At 39.9% G+C, this 17,985-nt stretch overlaps 1 protein-coding gene across 1 annotated transcript in view; it reads right to left on the bottom strand.

Annotated features, from left to right (window-relative positions):
• The window catches only part of LOC122422664, a 185,318-nt gene that overhangs the window by 159,651 nt on the left and 7,682 nt on the right, over nucleotides 1-17,985 (bottom strand). The gene's annotated exons all lie outside the window — the stretch shown is intronic.

Below are 17,985 nucleotides of genomic sequence, written 5' to 3'. Positions count from 1 at the left end.
CTCAGGTGTGCATTTTGCCTGCTTTGCCCAGCCCTCCCAGGCACACCCAGGTCTGTGTATCGTTCCCACTTTGCTGATAAGAGGGAGGCCCTAGGAAGGGAAGTGACTCATTTTTGTTTTCTAGGACAGAATGGGCAACAAATTTTTTTTTTAAATAAATGATGGAACAATTGGGATGTGCAATCTTTAGTATCCAATATAATGCCTTATACTCTATTTTAATAAATCTTTATTGAAGACAAAAAAAAAAAATGTCTTTTGGCTCCCATAATCTCAGTTCAATAGTCATCTGCTTTATTGTTCCTTTGTGATAAAGTAATGTGCCTGTTTTCTCTTGCTGCTTTTAAGACTTTATCTTTGTCAGCAGTTCAGCTACAACACACTTACTTAATCCTCTGCATATATCCTTGCTGTGTATTAAGGTTCATTGAACTTCTTTAATGTTTGAAATGATGTCTATCACCACTTCTGGAAATTTCTTGACTATTATCTCTTCATGTACTGCTTCTACCCCGTTTTCTAATACTTATCCTTCTATGACCCTAATTAATATGTTTAATTGCTTCACCGTATTCCATGTATCTCTTATACTAGTTTTATTCTTTCCATTCTTTTTGTCTCTGTGCTTCAGTTTTGTGTATTATCAATTTATTTGTCCTCAGGTTCACTCTCTGCTCAGTCTAAGCTATTGTTAAAACTATAAATGAATTCTCAATTTTAGCTATTATATTTTTAAAATCTATAATGCACGTTAAATCATTTTTATAAATTCTGTCAAAATTATCCATCATTTTATCCATTTTGTCCCATATTTTCCTTTTCTTCCCTGCACATAAATAATTATTTTAAAAATCCTGCCTGCTAATTCCAATATCTGGATAATCTATGGATCTGCTTTTATTATTTGTATTTTCTCTTATCACTCACATTTTTTTTTTTACCTCTTCTTAAGTCTTATAATTTATTATATGCCATATTTTGGGTATAAAATGAACAAATGGGACTTGTAATGATGTTATTTTCCCTCATAAAGGTTCTCCGTTTCCTCTGTTAGATGCATAATTTGAAGGGCTGATCACCTTAATACAACAAGGAGCTGAACTAAATTGGTGCTGGATTCCAGTTTTAGACTCAGTCTACCTCTTGCTTTTTTCCTTAATGTGTGGCTCACTTGGACTTCTGATCAGTAGCTTGGGAGGTCTATTTCCTTTCAATACTTAAACACTATGGGAGATTCAGTCTGCCCTTTGGAAGGTTTGTTTAGTTCATTAGCCTCCTACCTCATGTAGCTTGAAAATCTGGCAAAGTCTTGAGAGGAAAATTTATCAAGTGTTTCATGTTGATTTCTGTCATTAGTAGAAATTTGTCTTCAAAGCACTGTGGATAGATTTCATCATGACCTCGCAGTCCACCTTATTTCTTGGATTTGGCCTTCTAAGGCTTCTGACTCAAAGCTGGTCATTTCCCTTCCTTCTCATGCTTGAAATTCCCTCCTTCAAAAGTTTTGAGCTTAGCCTCCCATTCCATCAAGTCCAATATCTGGCAAAAACTTGAAGGAAAGACTTGTCATATGCTTGATGCAGTCCCTTTTTCTTGTTGTTCAGTCACTCAGTCATGTACAACTCTTTGCAACCCCTTGGACTCCAGCATACCAGGCATCCCTGTCCTTCACTATCTCTTGAGTTTTCTCAAACTCATGTTCATTGAGTGGGTGATGCCACTCATCCATCTAACTACTTTGTTGCCCCATTCTCCTCCTGCTCTCAGTCTTTCCCAGCATCTGAGTCTTTTGCAATGAGTTGGCTGTTTGCATCAAGCAATCAAAGTATTGGAGCATCAGCTTCAGCATCAGTCCTATCAATGAATATTCAGAGTTGATATCCTTTAGGATTGACTGGTTTGATCTCCTTGCAGTCCAAGGGACACTTAAGAGTCTTCTCCAACACCACAGTTCAAAAGCATCAATTATTTGATGCTCAGTCTTATTTATGATCCAACATCTGTACATGACCAATGGAAAAACAATAGCTTTGACTAAATGGACCTTTGTCGGCAAAGTGATATCTCTGCTTTTTTATACTCTGTCTAGGGTTGCCACAGCTTTTCTTTTTTTATATATATATTTATTTTATTTTATTTTATTAGTTGGAGGCTAATTACTTCACAACATTTCAGTGGGTTTTGTCATACATTGATATGAATCAGCCATAGAGTTACACGTATTCCCCATCCCGATCCCCCCTCCCACCTCCCTCTCCACCCGATTCCTCTGGGTCTTTTCTTCCAAGGAGCAAGCATCTTTTAATTTCATGGCTGCAGTCACCATCCACAGTGATTTTGGAGTCCAAGAAAATAAAGTTTGTTACTCTTTCCATTGTTTCCCCATCTATTTGCCATGAAGTGATGGGACTGGATACCATGATCTTCGTTTTTTGAATGTTGAGTTTTAAGCCAGATCTTTCACTTCATCAAGAGGTTCTTTAGTTCCTCTTGACTTTCTGCCATTAGGGTGGTGTCATCTGCATATCTGAGGTTACTGATATTTCTCCTGGCAATTTTGAATCCAGTTTGTGACTCATCCAGCCCAGCATTTCACACGATGTACTCTGCATATAAGTTAAACAAGCAGGGTGACAATATACAGCCTGATATACTTACTCCTTTCCCAATTTGGAACCATTGTTCCATGTCCAGTTCTAACTGCTGCTTCTTGACCCACTTACAGATTTCACAGGAGGCAGATAAGGTGGTTTGGTATTTCTATCTCTTTAATAATTTACCACAGTTTGTTGTGATCCACACAGTCAAAGGCTTTAGTTTAGTATATGAAACAGAACTAGTTCATTTGGAATTCCATCACTTGCACTAGCTTTGTTCGTAGAGATGTTTCCTAAGGCCCACTTGATTGCACACTCCAGGATGTCTGGCTCTAGGTGAGTGATCACACCATCATGGTTATCCAGGTCATTAAGACATTTTTGTATAGTTCTTTTGTGTATTCTTGCCACCTCTTCTTAATCTCTCCTGCTTCTGTTAGGTCCATACCCTTTTTGTTCTTTATAGTGCCCATCTTTGCATCAAATGTTTCCTTGGTATCTCTAATTTTCTTGAAGAGATCTCTAGTCTTTCCCATTCTATTGTATCCCTCTATTTCTTTGCATTGTTCACTTAAGAAGGCTTTCTTAACTCTCTCTACTATTCTCTGTAACTCTGCATTCAGATGGGTACATCTGTCTTTTACTCCTTTGCCTTTTGCTTCTCTTTTCTCAGCTATTTGTAAGGCCTCCTCAAACAACTATTTTGCCTTTTTGCATTTCTTTTTCTTAAGGATGGTTTTGATCACTGCCTCCTGTACAATGTTATGAACCTCTGTCCATAGTTCTTCAGGCACTCTATCAGATCTAATCCCCTGAATCTATTTGTCAATTCTACTGTATAATTATAAGGGATTTGATTTAGGTCATACCTGAATGACCTAGTGCTTTTCCCTATTTTTTTCAATTTAAGTCTGAATTTTGCAATAATAAGATCATGATCTGAGCCACAGTCAGCTCTAGGTCTTATTTTTGCTGACTAAATAGAGTTTCTCCATCTTTGGTTGCAAAGAATATAATCAATCTGATTTCAATATTGACCATCTGGTGATGTCCATGTATAGAGTTGTCTCTTGCATTGTTGGAAGAGGGTGTTTGCTATGACCAGTGTGTTCTCTTGGCAAAATGCTGTTAGCCTCTGCCCTGCTTCATTTTGTTCTCCAAGGCCAAACTTGCCTGTTGCTCCAGGTATCTCTTGACTTCCTACTTTTGCATTCCAGTCCCCTATGATGAAAAGGACATCTTTTTTTGGTGTTAGTTCCAGAAGGTCTTATACGTCTTCATAGTACTTGTCAACTTCAGCTTCTTCAGCATTAGTGGTTGGGGCATAGACTTGGATTACTGTGATGTTGAATGGCTGTCCACAAAGATGGTGGAGAAGAAGGACGTGTGCTCATCTTCTCCTGCGAGAACACCAAAGTTGCAGCTAGCTGCTAAACAACATTGACAGGAGAATGCTGGAACCCACCAAAAAAGATACCCCATGTCCAAGGACAAAGAAGAAGACACAAACAGATGGTAGGAGGGACACAATCATGTTTAAAAATCAAAATACCTGCCAGAGACTCTTACAGGGCACAAACAAAACCTTATGTGCACTAGGACTCGGGGAAAGGAGCAGTGACCCCCCCCACTAGAGTCTGAGCCAGACCTGCCTGTGAGTGTTTGAGGGTCTCCTCCAGAGGCATGGTCAGCAGTGGCCTGATGAACGGACAAGGCAACTGGCAGCAGTGGTCCTGGGAGGTGCAGTGTATGACAAAGACCTTTGGAGGAAGTCGCCATTAGTCCCATCAAAGAGCTGCCGGTCTGGCGATCCACAAACTGGAGAAAAATTGTACCAAAGAAGTTCTCTCACTGTTGTGAAGTTTCTAGACCCCACAACAGACTTCCCAACCTGGGGATCCAGCAAAGGGACTGGGAATTCCCACAGAATCTGACTTTGAAGGACAGTGGGATTTGGTTACAGAATTTCCACAGGACTGGGGAAAAAGACTCTTGGAAGAACAAACAAAACCTTGTGTGCACTACAACCCAGGAGAAAGGAGCAGTGACCCCATTAAGAGTTAGACTTGCCTGGGAGTGGAAGTCTCCAGCAGAGGCACAGGTCCATTGTGCATGGCTCAAGGTCAGGTTCACTGGCAGGAGCATTCCTGGGAGACATGGTGTGTTGGCATAAGTCCTCCTGGAGGAGGCTGCCATTAGGTTTAGCACAGAGACTATAGTCCTTCCATAGAGACTACGTACTGCAGAACTGGGCCGCCTCAGGACAAACTACATGAAGGAAACACAAACCCACTCATCAGCAGAATCTTGGATTAAAGATTTGCTGAGGATGGCCTTGCCCACCAGAGCAAGACCCAGTTTTCCCCACAGCCAGTCCCTCCCATCAGGAACTTATACAGCCTCTTATCTACAATCATTACAGAGCAGATGAAATGAAAAACACAATCACAGAAAACTAACCAAAACGATCACATGGACCACAGCCTTGTGTAATTCACTGAAACTCTGGGCCATGCAGAGTAGGGCCACCCAAGACAGATGGGTCACAGCGGAGAGTTCTGACAAAACATGGTCCACTGGAGAAGGGAATGGCAAACCACTTCAGCATTCTTGCCTTGAGAACTCCATGAATAGTATGAAAAGGCAAAACCATATGACACTGAAAGATGAACCCCCCATGTCAGGTGTTCAATATGCTACTCGAGAAGACTGGAGAAATAGCTCCAGAAAGAATGAAGAGCCTGAGCCGAAGTAGAAATGATGCCCAGTTGTGGATGTGTCTGCTGCTCAAGGTAAAGTCCAATGCTGGAAAGAACAATATTGTCTAGGAACCTGGAATGTTAAGTTGAATCATGAATCAAGGTAAATTCAGTTCAGTTCAGTCACTCAGTTATGTCTGACTCTGTGCGACCCTATGGACTGCAGCACACCAGGCTTCCCTGTCCATCACCAACTCCCAAACCTTGCTCAAACTCATGCCCACTGAGTTGGTGATGCCATCCAACCATCTCATCCTCTGTTGTCCCCTTCTCCTCCTGCCTACAATCTTTCCCAGCATCAGGGTCTTTTCCAATGAGTCAGTTCTTTGCATCAGGTGGCCAAAGTATTGGAGCTTCAGCTTCAGCATCAATCCTTTCAATGAATATTCAGGACTGATTTCCTTTATGATGGACTGGTTGGATCTCCATGAAGTCCAAGGGACTCTCAAGAGTCTTCTCCAACACCATAGTTCAAAAGCATCAATTCTTCAGTGCTCAGCTTTCTTTAGAGTCCAACTCTCACATTCATACATGACTACTGGAAAAACGATAACTTTGGCTAGATGGACCTTTGTTGGCAAAGTAATGTCTCTGCTTTTTAATATGCTATCTATAGGTTGGTCATGGATTTTCTTCCAAGGAGCAAGCGTCTTTTAATTTCATAGCTGCAGTCACCACCTGCAGTGATTTTGGAGCCCCCCAAAATAAAGTCTGTCACTGTTTCCATTGTTTCCCCATATATTGTCATGGAGTGATGGGACTGGATACTATGATCTTAGTTTTCTGAATGTGAGTTTTAAGCCAACTTTTTCACTCTCCTCTTTCACTTTCATCAAGAGGCTCTTTAGTTCTTCTTTGCCTTCTGCCATAAGGGTGGTGTCATTTGTGTATCTGAGGTTATTGATATTTCTCCCAGCAATCTTGATTCCAGCTTGTGCTTTATCCAGCCTGGCCTTTTGCATAATATACTCTGCATATAAGTTAAACAAGCAGGGTGACAATATACAACCTTGACATACACCTTTCCCTATTTGGAACCAAAGTAAATTGGAAGTGGTCAAAGAGGAGATTACAAGAGTGAACACTGACATTTTAGGAATCAGTGAACTAAAATGGATTACTATCATGTTGAACGGTTTGCCTTGGAAATGAACTGAGATCATTTTGTCGTTTTTGAGACTGCACCCAAGTACTGCATTTTGGACTCTCTTGTTGACTATTGAGGGCTACTCCATTTCTTCTAAGGGATTCTTGTCCATAGTAATAGATATAATGGTATAATAGATACAATAGAACTAAAATGGATGGGAATGGGGGAATTTAATTCAGATGACCATTTATCTACATGGACAAGAACCCCTTAGAAGAATGGAGTAGCCCTCATAGAGCGTCTGAAATACAGTACTTGGGTGAAATCTCAAAAATGACAGAATGATCTTGGTTCATTTCCATGGCAAACCATTCAACATCACAGTAATCCAAGTCTATGCTCTTTCTCTAGCAGGAATTTATCTCTTCACCATGAGACTGCAGATCTTATTCTGCCTTTCTTGGACAGTTCTCCAGTTTCTTTTATACTCTAGCATTCAGCAAATACCAGTGGTACTTTTCAGAATTTAAATCAAATCTTTCATGTCTGTATCCATGACCTTCAAAAACTCCCCTGGCTTTATCTTTGTTCCAGGAAAGCACCCATGCTAAAAGCAGGGTCACTGTGACCAGAATTGGTAAATGCTCTAAGAAATAAAACAGGGATTGTCAAGTGACCCAGGAAGGCGCTTCCCTTTCTGAAATTTTCATTCTTCTAGTTTTCATTGTGTCTATAATTTTCAAATGACTTTAAACATATGACTTTGTAATTTATCTGTTTTAGTGGGAGTGTGGTCTTTCTAAATCTTACCTGAAGTAGAAGTCTCAATACTTACTTGAGAGCAAATGTATTCTGGTATTTTCTATCCTATGTCATTAAATCAAACTTTTAGTCACAATCCACTGATAATCAATGTTAGGAGCCACTAATGTATCATAATCTGCCTTTTGAGAAAAACTGCTCTAATAGATCTCTGGGAAAAACCAAGGTGTCTGGCTGTTTGGAAGAGTTCATCTAATAGATATGGATTGAATGGACTTCAATCCTCTTTAATATTACATAAATTCTTGAAGTGTAGAATTCTGCATGTATTTTTCTCTGAAGTATGACAAGGTCAGCTTTTGCATAGAATTAACCTTCTCACTGAAATATTCTGCAAATGTAATTTTTTTCTACCCCTGCTACAGTCTTTTTTGTCAAGCAAAATCAAATTCTTATGATTTGCCTTAGTCATTAGTATTTTAGCCCCCTACATTCTAAGTTTCCATTATTTTGTTCACAATATGACAATTTCTTCCAAGAAAAGAGATCCCTCATATCTAAAGCACCTTCCCTTGAACTTTGGCTTTCCTCTCTGTATTACTGTCTTTCACCTTAAGTAATAATAAACCACCTCAGTACTTGTTCATGGAAGGATTTGTAAGTACAAAGACCAGGCAGAAAGGAAGCATGTGTGGAAGCAAGACGGACAAAATGCTTTGCTGCCATTATCAATAAATTTGTATATCATAATCAGAAAATAAAACAACTTGTACCCTGAGAGAACTAAAATAAGCAAACACAAACAGGGTCACTGTGCCTAGTTCAGTTTCACAAAACAAAAGAATCCTTAGGTTTTGTTTATAAGAACTGACTTCCTAATAATAGTAACTTTGGGGACTTTCCTGGCAATCCAGTGGTTAAGACTGCTTTACAATGCAGGGGGTGCAGGTGCAATCCTGCTTGGGGAGCTAAGATCCCACATGCCTTGGGACCAAAAAACCAAAACATTAAATATAGAAGCAACATTGTAACAAATTCTATAAAGACTTTGAAAATGGTCCACATCAAAAAATCTTAAAAAAAAAAAAAAACAACCTAACTTTGTCACCAACTTTTTGAAATATTGATAGTTGATGATCTGTGATAATCTTTGTGGCTTTAACAACTGTATGAGATAATTTCTGTCTTTTCTACCATGGGCCGACTAATTGCAAACTTGGTAATGTTGGTAATTTTGTGGAGTTTTCACCCTCTTTTTTGTATATTTTAATTTGATGAACCAGTTTTTCTAAAACTCAAGAGTGCTAGACTTCCCTAATGGTCCAGTGGTTAAGAATTCACGTGCCAATGCAGCAAATAGGGGTTCAATCCCTGGTCCAGGAAGATTCCACATGCCATGGGGCAACTAATCCTGTGCGCCACAACTACTGAGCCCATGCTCCAGAGTTTACACATTGCAGCTACTGAAATCTATGTGCCCAAAAGCCTGTGCTCCACAAAAAGAGAAGTCAATGCAATGAGACAACCACACACCACAACTAGAGAAAGCCTGTGTGCAGCAACAAAGACTCAGTACAGACCAAAAAAAAGAAAAGAAAAATCCTTGGAGTTTCTTGCAAACTTTTCTTGGAAGTAGACTTTTCTAAATGCTCGTATATGACTATTCCTTTGACAATTCTAGAGGTTCAGTCAAGATTTTATGTATTTATCTACCATAGGTGTATTCATCAACCAGAGCCAAGTAAACTGCATTGTCCATGAGGAGCAATTCAAGGGTTCTTTTTTTTTTTTTCAAGGGTTCTTTGAGGTATATTTTTTTCTAGTTTTTTCTAGGGTGAATCTCCTGTGGCAATATTTTTTTTTTAACTGAAGAATCGGTGAATTACTATAGTGAGTTAGTTTCAGATGTACAGCACAGTGATTCAGTTATACATATGTACATATATTTTCAATTCTTTTCCATTATATTTTATTATAGGACATTGAACATAGTTCCCTTTGCTATAGTAAATCCTTGTTGCTTATCTATTTTATATATGGTAGTATGTATCTGTTGGGGGCTGACCAGGTAGCTCAGTGGTAAAGAATCCGCCTGCTAATACAGGAGACACAGAAGGTGCTGGTTCAATCCCTGGGTTGGGAAGATCCCCTGAAGGAGGAATAGGCAACCCACCCCAGTATTCTTGCCTGGAGAATTCCATGGACAGAGGAGCCTGGTGGGCTACAGTCCAGGGGCTGCAAAGAGTTGGACACAACTGAGCAACTAACACATAGAAGCACCTCAATATATAAGGCAAATACAGACATAAAAGGGGAAATTGATAGTAACACAACAATAATAGAAAACTGGACAGCTACGTGTAAAAGAAAGGGATTAGAATACTTCCTAATACCATACACAAAGATAAACTCAAAATGGATTAAAGACCAACATGTAAGACCAGAAACTATAAAACTTTAGAGGAAAACATAGGCAGAACACTCTTTGACATAAATCACAGCAAGATTCTCTACGACCCGCCTCCTAGAGTAATGGAAATAAAAGCAAAAATAAACAAGTGAGACCTAATTAAACTTAAAAGCTTTTGCACAGCAAAGGAAACTACAAACAAGGTGAAAAGACAACCTTCAGAATGGGAGAAAATAGTAACAAATGAAACAAGTGACGAAGGATTAATTTCCAAAATATACAAGCAGCTCATGCAGCTCAATAGAAGAAAACAAATAATTCAATCAAAAATTAGGCAGAAGAACTAAACAGACATTTCTTCAAAGAAGATATACAGATGGCTAATAAATACATGAAAAATGTTCAACATCACTCAGTATTAGAGAAATGCTAATTAAAACTACAACGAGCTATCACCTCATATTGCTCAAAATGTCCATCATCAAAAAATATACGAACAATAAATGCCAGAGAGAGTGTGAAGAAAAGGGAACCCTCTTGTACTGTTGGTGAGAATGTAAATTGATACAGCCACTATGGAAAACAGTATGGAGATTCCTTAAAAAACTAGGAATAAAACAACCATACAACTCAGCAATCCCACTCCTGGACATATACCCTGAGAAAACCACAATTCAAAAAGACACATGAACCCCAATTTCACTGTAGCACTATTCACAATAACTAGGATATGGAAGAAATCTACATGTCCATTGACAGATGAACGGATAAAGAAGATGTGGTACATACACACAATGAATATTACTCAGCTACAAAAAAAATAATGCACTGGAGTCAGTCCTAATGAGGTGGATGAACCTAGAGCCTATTACACAGAGTGAAGTACGTCAGAAAGAGAAAAACAAATATTGTATATTAACACACCTATGGAATCTAGAAAAATGGTACTGATTAACCTATTTGCAGGGCAACAATAAAGATGCAGACATAGAGAATAGATTTGTGGATAGTGGGGGATGGAGAAGATGGGACGATCTGAGACAGCAGCACTGAAACATATACATTACTATATGTAAAACAGATAGCCAGTGGGAATTCACTGTATGACAGGGGGCTCAAACCTGGTGCTCTGTGGCAACCTAGAGGGGTAGGATGGGATGGGAGGTGGCAGGGAGGTTCAAAAGGGAGGATACATGTATATACCTATGGCGGCTTCACATTGCTATATGGTAGAAACCAACACAAGAATGTAAAACTATTATCCTCCAATTAAAAATGAATAAATTTTAAAACATTCAGAAAACTAAGATCATGGCATCTGGTCCCATCACTTCATGGCAAATAGATGGGGAAACTATGGAAACAGACTTTATTATTATTATTATTTTTTTGGCTCCAAAATCACCACAGATGGTGACTGCAGCCAAGAAATTAAAAGACACATGTGCCTTGAAAGAAAAGCTATGACCAACCTAGACAGCATATTAAAAAGCAGAGACATTACTTTGCCAACAAAGGTCTGTCTAGTCAAAGCTATGGTTTTTCCAGTAGTCATGTATGGATGTGAGAGTTGGACTATAAAGAAAGCTGAGCACGGAAGAATTAATGCTTTTGAACTGTGGTACTGGAGAAGACTCTTGAGAGTCCCTTGGACTTCATGGAGATCCAACCAGTCCATCCTAAAGGAAATCAGTCCTGAATATTCATTGGAAGGACTGATACTGAAGCTCCAATACTTTGGCCACCTGATGCAAAGAAATGACTCGTTTGAAAAGATCCTGATGTTTGGAAAGACTGAAGGCAGGAGGAGAAGGGGATGACAGAGGATGAGATGGTTGGATGGCATCACTAACTTGATGGACATGAGTTTGAGTAAACTCTGGGAGTTGGTGATGGACAGGGAGGCATGGAGTGCTGCAGTCTGTGGGGTCTCAAAGAGTCGGACACGACTGAGCAACTTAACTGAACTGAACTGAAATTAAAAAAAAAAAAAAAACCAATCTGGAGACTACTTATTGCCTACTCTGTCCAGAATATACTTTTTCTCTCAAGGTGATCGTTAAGTAAATCTTCATAACATGATTATGAGTTATTTCAGGAGAAAAGGGATTTTATTCTTCATTAATTTATCATTGTTGACTGTGACAAATTAACATGAGTCACCGAGTCTTCTCCAGGCTTTCCTTGTGGCTCAGCTGGTATAGAATCTGCCTGCAATGTGGGTAACCTGGGTTCAATCCCTCCGTTGGGAAGATTCCCTGGAGAAGGAAAAGACTACCCATTCCAGTATTCTGGCTTGGAGAATTCCATGGACTGTATAGCCCATGGGGTCACAAAGAGTTGGACATGACTGAGCGAATTTCACTTTCACTGAGTCTTCTCCATAGACAGTTTCTGCTTTTTCCTTACATTTGCCTAGTCTGAAGTCCGTATTATGAGCTACAAAGACCAGAAATTGGGTCTTCTGGCAGAAACATGAAAATAGTGAAAGCCTCAGTAAAGACTTTTATCATACTCATAGCTATTGACTCTACAGGGAGTAGACTATGGAAACAGACTCTTCTGTGTAAGCTGATATCAGGATGACAGATAGATACCTGTCAGACTACCAAAAGATTAGAGTCAGGATTTCTAGGATTCTTAAATCCAGAAGCAGGTGACTTTGTGAAATTGATTGCTTCATCAAAAATCAGAAAAACAAGAATTGTTTACCCAGGACTAAATTAGCTAATTATGACTAATGTTCTATATCTAACGGACATATAAGAAGAAATCCATTCTTCTTTATTTCAAACTCTTGTTTGGCCACACCTGTATAAACTGGAATAAAACACTCTTTAAATGGCTTTGTTCTAACAGAGGTTTTGGAATTCAGAAAAAAAATTCTGTGGAAATCTTAATATAGCTTATTGTTCAGTTCAGTTTAGTCACTCAGTCGTATCCGACTCTCTGCGATCCCACGGACTGCAGCACGCCAGGCTTCCCTTTCCATCACCAACTCCCAGAGTTTGCTCAAACGCACGTCCATCGAGTTGGTGATGACACCCAACAATCTCATCCTTTATAGTCCTCTTCTCCTCACACCTTCAATCTTTCCCAGCATCAGGGTCTTTGCAAATGAGTCAGTTCTTTGCATCAGGTAGAAAAAGTATTGGAGTTTCAGCTTCAGCATCAGTCCTTCCAATGAAAATACAGGACTGATTTCCTTTAGGATGGACTGGTTGGATCTCCCTAGAGTCTTCTACAACATCACAGTAAAAGCATCAATTCTTTGGTGCTCAGCTTTCTTTATAGTCCAACTCTCACATCCATACATGACTACTGGAAAAACCATAGCTTTGACTAGATGGACCTTTGTTGGCAAAGTAATGTCTCTGCTTTGTAATATGCTGTCTATAGGTTGGTCATAACTTTTCTTCTAAGGAGCAAGCGTCTTTTAATTTCATGGCTGCAATCACCATTTGCAGTGATTTTGGAGCCCCCAAAATAAAGTCTCTCACTGTTTCCATTGTTTCCCCATCTATTTGCCATGAAGTGATGGGACGAGATGCCATGATCTTAGTTTTCTGAATGTTGAGTTTTAAGCCAACTTTTTCACTCTCCTCTTTCATCAAGAGGTTCTTTAGTTCTTCTTCACTTTCTGCCATTAGGGTGGTGTCATCTGCATATCTGAGGTTATTGATATTTCAATCTCAAAAATGACAGAATGATCTCTGTTCATTTCCAAGGCAAACCATTCAATATCATGGTAATCCAAGTCTATGCCACAACCAGTAATGCTGAAGAAGCTGAACAGTTCTATGAAGACCCACAAGACCTTCTAGAACTAACACCCAAAAAAGATGTCCTTTTCATTATAGGGGACTGGAATGCAGAAGTAGGAAATCAAGAAACACCTGGATTAACAGGCAAATTTGGCCTGGCAGTACAGAATGAAGCAGGGCAAAGGCTAATAGAGTTCTGCCAAGAGAACGCACTGGTCATAGCAAACACCCTCTTCCAACAACACAAGAGAAGACTCTACACATGGACATTACCAGATGGTCGACACCGAAATCAGATTGGTTATATTCTTTGCAGCCAAAGATGGAGAAGCTCTATACAGTCAGCAAAAACAAAATCGGGAGTTGACTGTGGCTCGGATGAACACCTTATTGCCAAATTCAGACTGAAATTGAAGAAAGTGGAGAAAACCACTACCCCATTCAGGTATGACCTAAATCAAATCCCTTATGATTATACAGTGGAAGTAAGAAATAGATTTAAGGGACTAGATCTAATAGACAGTGCCTGACAAACTATGGATGCAGGTTCGTGACATTGTACAGGAGACAGGAATCAAGACCATCCCCAAGAAAAAGAAATGCAAAAAAAGAAAAATGGCTCTCTGAGGAGGCCTTACAAACAGCTCTGAAAAGAAGGGAAGCGAAAAGCAAAGGAGAAAAGGAAAGATACCCATTTGAATGCAGAGTTCCGAAGAATAGCCAGGAGAGATAAGAAAGCCTTTCTCAGTGATCAGTGCAAAGAAATATAGGAAAACAATAGAATGGGAAAGACTAGAGATCTCTTCAAGAAAATTAGAGATACCAAGGGAACATTTCATGCAAAGATGGGCTCAATAAAGGATAGAAATGGTAGGGACCTAACAGAAGCAGAAGATAATAAGAAGAGGTGGCAACAATACACAGAAGAACTGTACAAAAAAGATCTTCACGACCCAGATAATCATGATGATGTGATCACTCACCTAGAGCCAGACATGCTGGGATGTGAAGTCAAGTGGCCTTAGAAAGCATCACTACAAACAAAGCTGGTGGAGGTGATAGAATTCCAGTTGAGTTGTTTCAAATCCTGAAAGATGATGCTGTGAAAGTGCTGCACTCAAAATGCCAGAAAAGTTGGAAAACCCAGCAGTGGCCACAGGACTGGAAAAGGTCAGTTTTCATTCCAATTCCAAAGAAAGGCAATGCCAAAGAATGCTCAAACTACTGCACAATTGTACTCATCTCACACGCTAGTTAAGTAATGCTCAAAATTCTCCAAGCCAGGCTTTAGCAATAGGTGAACCGTGAACTTTCAGATGTTCAAGCTGGTTTTAGAAAAGGCAGAGGAACCAGAGTTCAAATTGCCAATATCCGCTGGATCATCGAAAAAGCAAGAGAGTTCCACAAAATCATCTATTTCTGCTTTATTGACTCTGCCAAAGCCTTTGACTGTGTGGATCACAATAAACTGTGGAAAATTATGAAAGAGATGGGAATACCAGATCATCTGACCTGCATCTTGAGAAATCTGTATGCAAGTCAGGAAGCAACAGTTAAAACTGGACAATAGACTGGATCCAAATAGGAAAAGGAGTATGTCAAGGCTGTATATTGTCCCCCTGCTTATTTAACTTATATGCAGAGTACATCATGCAAAACACTGGGCTGGAGGAAGCACGGGTTGGAATCAAGATTGCCAGGAGAAATATCAATAACCTCAGATATGCAGATAACACCATCCTTATGGCAGAAAGTGGCAGAAAGCATATTAAAAAGCAGAGACATTACTTTGCCAACAAAAGTCCGTCTAGTCAAGGCTATGGTTTTTCCAGTGGTCATGTATGGATGTGAGAGTTGGACCATAAAGAAAGCTGAGTGCCGAAGAATTGATGTTTTTGAACTGTGGTGTTGGAGAAGACTCTTGAGAGTGCCTTGGACTGCAAGGAGATCAACCAATCCATCCTAAGGGAGATCAGTCCTGGGTGTTCATTGGAAGGACTGATGCTGAAGCTGAAACTCCAATACTGGCGTGAAGTGCTGACTCCTTTGAAAAGACCCTGATGCTGGGAAAGATTGAGGGCAGGAGTAGAAGGGGACGACAGAGGATGAGATGGTTGGATGGCATCACCGACTCGATGGACATGGGTTTTGGTGAACTCCAGGAGTTGGTGATGGACAGGGAGGCCTGGCGAGCTGAGGTTCATGGGGTCGCAAAGAGTCGGACACAACTGAGTGACTGAACTGAACTGAACTCTGCATATAAGTTAAATAAGCAGGGTGACAATATACAGCCTTGATGTACTCCTTTCCCGATTTGGAACCAGTCTGCTATTCCATGTCTAGTTGTAACCGTTGCTTCTTGACCTGCATACAGATTTCTAAGGAGGCAGCTGAGGTAGTCTGGGATTCCCATCTCTTGAAGAATTTTCCACAGTTTGTTGTGATCCACACAGTCAAAGACTTTGGCATAGTCAATAAAGCAGAAGTAGATGCTTTTCTGGAACTTTCTTGCTCTTTTGATGATCCAACGGATCTTGGCAATTTGATCCCTGGTGCCTCTGCCTTTTCTAAATCCAGCTGAACACATGGAAGTTCACTGGTCATGTACTGTTGAAGCCTGGCTTGGAGAATTTTGAGCATTACTTTGCTAGTGTGTAAGATGAGTGTAATTATGTGGTAGCTTGAACACTGTTAAAGAAACATAAAAACTATGATTCTGGAGAAGACATATAAAACTACCCCAAAACAGTTAAAATGGTTAAAATTACACAAAATACTTTGCTTAGCTCCTTTACTTTTCATGGCCATGTAGCTATTTTAATCGTTGCTGCTGTTCAGATGCTAAGTTGTGTCCAACTCTTTGCAATTCCATGGACTATAGTGCACATGTTTCCTTGCTATTTTACATAGGTTCAAGAAACATATTATCTTTCTGCAAGTCAGTTATTTAATAATTGCTTTTGTAACCATGGTCAAGCCTCAAATCTCATTAAATTACATACAGAAAGCCCATTATTAAACAACAAGGTCCAAGCAACTTGCTTGAGTTGAACTGGATAGTTGTTGGTTTCTTGTCTTCGTACATGAGCTGATAAGAGCAATATTTTACATGTAAAAATAATGACAACATTATGAACTTTACAAAGTTTCCAGATAAAAATAACTCCTAAATTTTAGTGTCATGTGACTTTAATTTTATTAACCAAATTAAAAGAAGTTTTTTTGTATATATGTGTGACCTTTCATCATATTTACATAATAAAAACAAAATATCCAAGTAATGACACTGCATTAGAAAATCACTAAACAAATTTATGCAAAGTCATGCCTTAAGAGGAAATTTGAAGGCAAAATTGACACTGTAACTAGAGTAAGAAATGCACATCACATTCCAAAGTCAGAAAATGAAATACAACAACCCTGTGTGGTAAGGGATTAACCTTTCACATTCCAAAGAAAGATTTTACCCTTGCTCAACTCCTGGCAGATAACCTCTAAGACCATGGAATAGCCTGCCTGATAAAAACGCTTTTAGTTTACCTAGGAGCTTCATGCTCTGCAAGACAGTCTACACTAACAATGTGATTTATGATGGGGCTTTCAGCCATTTGCTACCAGCTTTGGTGGCTCAGACAGAAAAGAATCTGCCTGCAATGCAGCAGTCCTGGGTTCAGTCCTTGGATTGGGAAGATCCCCTGGGGAAGGGAATGGCTACCCACTCCAGTATTCTTGCCTGGAGAATTCCATGGACAGAGGAGCCTGACAGGCTACAGTCCATGGAATGCAAAGAATTGGACATCACTAAGTGACTAACTATCACTTTCACTTTTTCATAACCTCCAGAGGGACAGGAGACTGAAGGTCAGTCACATGGACAGTCACCCATGCTATGTGACCAGCCCACAATAAAAAAAACTGGACACCAAAGCTCAGAGGAGATTCCTTGGTTGGCAATATTCCAAGCATCTCATACATCATTGCTAGAATTAAGTGCTATCTGCATGACTTCACTGGAAGACAAGTACTAGTTCATGCCTGGTGCTTCCTGGACTCTGCTGTGCTGTACTTAGTTGCTCAGTTGTGTCTGACTCTTTGTGACCCCATGGACTGTACCCCACCAGGCTCCTCTGTTCAGGCTCCTCTTGTTCCGCAGGCAAGAATACTAGAGTGGGTTGCCATGCCCTCCTCCAGGGGAATCTTCCCAACCCAGGGATCAAACCCAGGTCTCCTGCATTGCAGCTGGATTCTTTACTGTCTGAGCCACCAGAGAAGCCCAAGAATACTGGAGTGGGTAGTCCATCCCTTCTCCAGGGGATCTTCCTGACCCAGGAATTAAACTGGGATCTCCTGAATTGCCGGCAGATTCTTTACCACCTGAGCTACCAGGGAAGCCCTAGACTTTCTGGACTTTACCATATGTCCTTTTTTGAGTTGCTGATTTAAATTTATATGTTTTTGTTGTCATAAACCATAACCATGAGTATAATAGCTTTTCTGAGTTCTATGTATTCTTTTAGAGAATCACTGAGCCCAAAGGTGACCTTGGGGACCTTGGAAATTTGCAACCGAGATAAAGTAACATCAGCAAAAACAGTCAATTTGT

The sequence above is a fragment of the Cervus canadensis genome, chromosome 20, assembly GCF_019320065.1.
Source record: "Cervus canadensis isolate Bull #8, Minnesota chromosome 20, ASM1932006v1, whole genome shotgun sequence".
Lineage (NCBI taxonomy): Eukaryota > Metazoa > Chordata > Mammalia > Artiodactyla > Cervidae > Cervus > Cervus canadensis.
Note: the sequence above shows the minus strand (reverse complement) of the source record. Positions and strands in the feature narration are given on the sequence as shown.